Below are 7,302 nucleotides of genomic sequence, written 5' to 3'. Positions count from 1 at the left end.
CAAGCAGATGTACACTTGGTGTTCTCATCTCAAAGGAATGTGTGTGCGCACCACACATGTGTGCAGGCAGAATGATGAATAACAGATTTCAGAGTGTATTTTAATGTACCTGAAATGTCTTCCAGATGATACAGACAAGCGGATTTTGGCAGTACAAAGTACAGTATATTGCTACATCAGAATATTTCCTGTGCAGGAAAATTTCATTTCAGAAATACTGTGCGTGAGCGCATTGGCACTGATGCACACAGTTTAAGTATCACCAAAAATGAGAGGACTTTCTCCCATCTAGGAAGTGAGTCCTAAGAAGTCTGGTGAAGGTGACACATTTTGTCTGGTTTCAAAGACTTCTCTGATTCCCTGGTGAGGTTGGGAGAATATTTGTCAGTTTCACAGTTGCTTATCCTTTTTTTTTTTTTTTTTAAACAGCAATGACTGAGGACAGGTTGGTGCTGCTGGGATTGGTAAGGGTTACCTTCACATTGTGTGTGTACACTAGATAATGTGCAATAACACACACAAAAAAGACTAGTCCAATGTTAGCTTTTTTTGTTGTTTTCTGGAAGCAAAAAACTAACAACTGTTGTGAGGTTAACAGTTCTTTTGTGTTCGGAAATTTTTGTTCAGGGTCTCGGAAGTTCTTTTTGCATGCTGTTTATTGGTCCCTAGATGTGTGTGGAATAATTACCCAGGCTCAGCCCTGATTTAGAAAAAGGGGGCTAGTACTAAGTTTTAGCAACCTGAGTAGAATAGGCCAGGGGAAAGAAGAGAAATGGGCATATCACTGGGAAAGGTCTTTGAAGTAATGCAGCACACAATTCAGACAGAAGTGTTTTGGGGTGTTTTTTCGCTTATGGGCAGGCCTGGAGCTGCGATGTGGGGGGGGGGGGTAAAGTCCCCAGGTCCTGGGCTTCCAGGGGGCCCAGACTATGACAAAGTAATCTGTCCAGTACAAAACAGATTTGGGAATGGGTGGGACAATCAGGCATCTTGCCCTGGGCCCAATGCCAGCTCTCAGTGGCCCTGCCTATGGGAGAAGAATGACTGTTTTGATGTTATATCAAGGTAGAAATGTCTTTAGAGTCTTCAGTTTTTCTTCCAGTTCAGTGAAGTTTTGTAAAAGTACATTTTTGTTTTTTTTGTAAAAATGGAGAGATAATGTTGTCACTAAATAAATAGTAGTATGCAAAGAGTGTAACAGTGAACAACACCAAGTTGTAAAGGCCTCCAAAACCTGCATGGTGAGATATATTGTTTGACATTATGAACACTAATAGCACAGTCCTCTACACGTCTAGTCAGAAGTAAGTCCCACTGAGCACAATGGGGCTTACTCACAGGTAAGTATGTTTAGGATTGCAGCTAATGGGTCCAATCCAGACCCGTTTATGCCAGCTCAGTGCAGGCGCGCAGTGTTGCAAACATGCCATAAAGCATGTCTGTGACACTTACTGTCTGGCCAGCATGGGTGTTGGCTCAGCGTGAGCTTGCACTGATCCAGCACCGGGCAGAGGATGGGCGATTGCTGCCTGGACCTCCATGCAAGTGCTGGACAACAGACAGATAAGAACATAAGAACATAAGAACATAAGAACAGCCCCACTGGATCAGGCCATAGGCCCATCTAGTCCAGCTTCCTGTATCTCACAGCGGCCCACCAAATGCCCCAGGGAGCACACCAGATAACAAGAGACCTCATCCTGGTGCTCTCCCCTACATCTGGCATTCTGACTTAACCCATTCCTAAAATCAGGAGGTTGCGCATACACATCATGGCTTGTACCCCATAATGGATTTTTCCTCCAGAAACTCGTCCAATCCCCTTTTAAAGGCGTCTAGGCTAGACGCCAGCACCACGTCCTGTGGCAAGGAGTTCCACAGACCGACCACGCGCTGAGTAAAGAAATATTTTCTTTTGTCTGTCCTAACCCGCCCAACACTCAATTTTAGTGGATGTCCCCTGGTTCTGGTATTATGTGAGAGTGTAAAGAGCATCTCCCTATCCACTCTGTCCATCCCCTGCATAATTTTGTATGTCTCAATCATGTCCCCCCTCAAGCGTCTCTTTTCTAGGCTGAAGAGGCCCAAACGCCGTAGCCTTTCCTCATAAGGAAGGTGCCCCAGCCCCGTAATCATCTTAGTCGCTCTCTTTTGCACCTTTTCCATTTCCACTATGTCTTTTTTGAGATGCGGCGACCAGAACTGGACACAATACTCCAGGTGTGGCCTTACCATAGATTTGTACAACGGCATTATAATACTAACCGTTTTGTTCTCAATACCCTTCCTAATGAACCCAAGCATAGAATTGGCCTTCTTCACTGCCGCCGCACATTGGGTCGACACTTTCATCGACCTGTCCACCACCACCCCAAGATCTCTCTCCTGATCTGTCACAGACAGCTCAGAACCCATCAGCCTATATCTAAAGTTTTGATTTTTTGCCCCAATGTGCATGACTTTACACTTACTGACATTGAAGCGCATCTGCCATTTTGCTGCCCATTCTGCCAGTCTGGAGAGATCCTTCTGGAGCTCCTCACAAGCACTTCTGGTCTTTACCACTCGGAAAAGTTTGGTGTCATCTGCAAACTTAGCCACTTCACTGCTCAATCCTGTCTCCAGGTCATTTATGAAGAGGTTGAAAAGCACCGGTCCCAGGACAGATCCTTGGGGCACACCGCTTTTCACCTCTCTCCATTGTGAAAATTGCCCATTGACACCCACTCTCTGCTTCCTGGCCTCCAACCAGTTCTCAATCCAGGAGAGGACCTGTCCTCTAATTCCCTGACTGTGGAGTTTTTTCAGTAGCCTTTGGTGAGGGACCGTGTCAAACGCCTTCTGAAAGTCCAGATATATAATGTCCACGGGTTCTCCCGCATCCACATGCCTGTTGACCTTTTCAAAGAATTCTATAAGGTTTGTGAGGCAAGACTTACCCTTACAGAAGCCATGCTGACTCTGACAGATGAGTGGAGGCACTGGTGTAGGCATTTTGGGGCAGAGGAGGGCAGTGCAGTGGGAGGGAGTGGAATGGGACTGGTGGAGCTCAGCTCTGCCAGATCGATAGCCCCATGTCAAGTCTCCCAGCCCGACACAGAGCTGCTTTAATCTGCACCGGCTAAATAGCCAGTGCAGAGTTGAGTAACCCCATTGTGGGGCCGCTTCCCTTACTCAGAGAAAGGGGATAAATGTCCCCTTCCCCCGAAGAGACGTTGGGTGCCACTGGCAGCTGCCCAGTGTCCATAGGATGCAGCAGCAGCCATTTTGGTGTGGCTGTAGCCCTGGGTGCCAGGTAGCTCAGGACTGGGCTGTAAATCCTCCAAACCTATACACACTTACCTGGGAGTAAGTCCAAATGAAATCATCTGGGCTTATTACTAAGTAGACATGCACAGGACAATGCAGTTAATTATTCAAACCTTTAGCCAGAATCAAAAAGAAATACTGATTTTCACTCTGATTTGTTCATACCCTGCCTTGCATGCTATCCACCTACAAACCCTGCATTTTTATGCCCTGTAGTGACTGAGCTAGTTAAGGCCAGGAGAGATTGGGGGTGGGATATTCTTCCTGTTTCCTTGGACTCTCCATCTCTGTTGGCTGCTCCCTCTGCCTCCTTGCATTCCTGTTTACACAAGGGTACTTTGCAGCTTCTGTACCAGTAATTTAAAGCTAGCATATATTTGCGTGGCTCCAACACTTATACAGGCACACTGAGATGATGAATGTCTGCTTTGTGGGACAGCGTAGGTGTGAATCACTTCAGCAGAGGTCAGATTGCAGCCAGATTATATTTCCCCCCCCCCCAGCATATTTAAGATGTTGTGGTTGAGGCAGTGGTGCCTGTGGTGTGCTCACTTATCCCTCTGTCATCTTCAGTAAACAGAACCATCAGGAACAGAGGTAAATTTCTCTGTATTACAACCATGCGCAGTGTGTTCCTCCTTGCATTTCTGAACATAAGAAGAGCCCTGCTGCTGGATCAGGCCAAAGGCCCATCTAGTCCAGCTTCCTTTATCTCACAGTGGCCCACCAGATGCATCAGGGAGCACACAAGACAACAACAGACCTGCATCCTGGTGCCATTCCCTTGCAACTGGCCTTCTGAGGTAGCCTACTTCTAAAACCAGGAAGTTGCTTGGGGGTTACCTAATGCTTTCAGTCTGCTACTGAAAGATACCTGTGGAGTGCAAAAAGCTGCATGAATTGCATGAAAACGGAACATCCCAACTTTTAAAAAAGTAACTTTTTAACTTCCTTGATTTCAAAGTTAGGTTTAGATAGGTGATGGCAGTGCTGTATTTCCAGGTGTCATTTACAATGCTAAACAGGTTTCTCATCAGTGATCTGACATAACAAGACTTGCCTCTCCTTTCATGCAGTTCAAAACATCTGCTGCACTTCAATCTGGTTGGGAGATGAATTAACTGTGACACATCTGAATCTGTTATCACCACCTCAGCATTAAATTTCTGCACACATCTGTTGGCGTGTGTGTTACTGCCAGGCTCCCACATCTATCTTTCTCATTTCCATATTTTACACTTTCTTCTCAGGAGGTCAGCAACCATTCCCATGCACTGTAAATATTTGTTAACTGTGTAAGTCTTGCCAGGTCTCATCCACTTTGTCACATACCAGCTATTCCATGTTGAAACAGTAGCTTTTTACTTCTATTGTGCAGTTACTAACAAAACAATCTCCTGCACATTTATCTAAAGCTAATTCCTATTGTGTTCAGCTGGTGCAACAGGATTTAGTAGGTTCCGAAACTCAGGTAGCACAGGGGAGAGTCGCACTTTCAGAGTATGAACCCTCAACCCCACCCCACCTCCACTGCCTTCTCTACCATCTTTAGAATAACTACTACTACCCCTCTTACTCATACTGCTTCCTTGGCAAAGTACCCTGCCACTTTAAATAAAATGTTAGACTTGGGATGAGTTGGGATGATTGACTAGTTGAGGTGAAGATGAGGCCATGGTGGCAAAGAAAAAAAGTTACTGGGGTGGTGGCTGGACAAGCTCATTGCTGCTGCCACCACTTCTGCAGCAACTCAGGCACTGCTTCCCCCACCAGAGCAGCAGAGCATTGTTGGGGGGAGGGGTTAGGAAGTCAAGGGGGTGTTTGCATGTCCAGGAACTTTTTTAAAAAGGGGAAGGGTAGAAACTGGATCCTTAGCATTTTAGGATCCAGTCCTAGGTGATCAAAAGACTTGACCCAGGCCTAAATGTGCATAGGATTGATCAACTGATTAAAAGCATTGCATCCTGCTTTTCACCCTAGAAGGCTACCAAAGTGATTCACATAAACTCTAACTATAGGACTTAGTTACAACAGAAAAAGGTGGAGGGGAGGGAAGGGGACAGGCCATCCAGCAGCCGAACAGATGTGCCTTTCTCGAGCTCCTGAAAGGCACTCTGTTTTTCCCCAAAAACTCAGGAGAGACAAATTCCTCCATGTGATGGCACAATTCCTGAGGAGATAAGCCCTGCCAGGGGGGCTTTCCCAGGAGATTTCACCCCCTGGCAGCAGTGGTGAAGAATTCATGCTGAATCAAGCTGAAGGCCCCAGCAGGGAGAGACTTTGACTTAAGTGTTAAGACTTAAGTAAGTGTTATTCCGTTTGTGTGTGCCTGGCATGGACTGAGTAATTGATTGCCTGATCGGGTTCTTTTTTTGCCATGAAAAGAAGAGGAGGAGGGAGACTTCCCCCCTCAGCTGATTATTGGTGTGAGGAGAAATCCTAGAAGAGATTTGCCAAGCTCGTTATGGATATATGAAAGTATAATTACAACTTTATAACTGTGAACTTTGGTGGATTATAAATTAACTGTCCTTGGATAAAGTTTGTGCATTGGAGTGTTTATTGCCTTGGTCTGATACTATTGTTTGGGATTGCTGGAAAGAGCAATTGGATGTTTTGAGATTCTTGCGAACAAAGGAATATGGTTGCCAAGGCTACAACTATAAATAAGAGAACAGAAACAAAAACAGTGCAGCAGTGACATCTAGTGACATCTAGTGGATTTAAAAAGACATTGCAAGAACTAGATTTGTGTCTATAAGTGGAGCAAGGAAGATAAGACACTGAGGACATCTAGTGGTCTTAAAGAGCATTGCAAACAAAAGATATTTGAATTTCAAAGGAAGGAAGAATGAAGATGGTGGGTAAGAAAGTTCAAAGTTTGCCAGATGTGTTGAAGATGGGATTTGGAAAATTCGTATAAAAGGAAGCAAAAGGGAAAAATTGGAAACAGACTATGCAAGACAACATGGAAAAACATTGGCAATGGTACAGCAACAAATACATCAATTTGCACAGACCCAAGACAGCATGGATGCCTTAAATTAAACAATTAGATGAACTTAGTGGACATATGATAGATGTGAAAATTACATCAGAAGAAGACAAACAAGAGATTGAGAGATTGGGAAAAAAGTTAAGAAAAGACCAAGCTAAAGTATCAGAGATAGAAGAAAATCAGCATGACGTAGAGACAATGTTAATGGAAACTCAGATGGATAGTGCAGCTCGAGTGGTGAGGATACAAAATATTCCAGAAGAGAAAGGAGAAGGTATGTCACGACAGATTGTCAGGTTAATATTAGAATGGACTGATACACTGATGGAGAAGATACCTAAAGAATTGGATTCAGTGAGCACTTATCTGAGGAAAATATGAATTACCAAGAGAAATTCATGTGAAATCCATCAGAATCTTTTACAGAGATAAATTACTAAAGGCTTCACAGGAAAAGAAATGGACAGTAGATGATAATGAAGCTAGAATTTTGAGACATGTTCCATGGAGAGTGAGGAAGAAATGAAAAAAGAATAATTGTCAAGGCAAGGTGTGGAGATGGGCTGGTGGACGCACCTATAATTAGATTCAAGATTTGGGGGAGACAAATAAGAAGATTTTTATATGGAACAGATGCCATTTGATAGGCTATTGCTAGAAACAAAAGAAAAATATACTTTAAAATGTATATGTTTAAATTAGATTTTGAGATGCAAGAAAAAATAGTAAAACAATGTATGATAAAATGGGCACGAAATAAAGGCCATAATATCATAATAGATCAATGGGAACAGATCTGGAAGAATAATATAAAACTTATTAGAGCAATACATTTTTTAAAAAAGGATATTTTTAGATGTTATAAAGAAAAAGATGTGTATTTAGTTATTTAGATTTTAATTGTAGCGAGGATTTTATACGTTAGATATTGGAAGGATTGTAAAATACCAGTGAAAGGTGAATTAATAGAGAAATTAATGAATGTGGCGGAAATG

Source organism: Tiliqua scincoides, chromosome 3 (assembly GCF_035046505.1).
Source record: "Tiliqua scincoides isolate rTilSci1 chromosome 3, rTilSci1.hap2, whole genome shotgun sequence".
NCBI lineage: Eukaryota > Metazoa > Chordata > Lepidosauria > Squamata > Scincidae > Tiliqua > Tiliqua scincoides.
Note: the sequence above shows the minus strand (reverse complement) of the source record.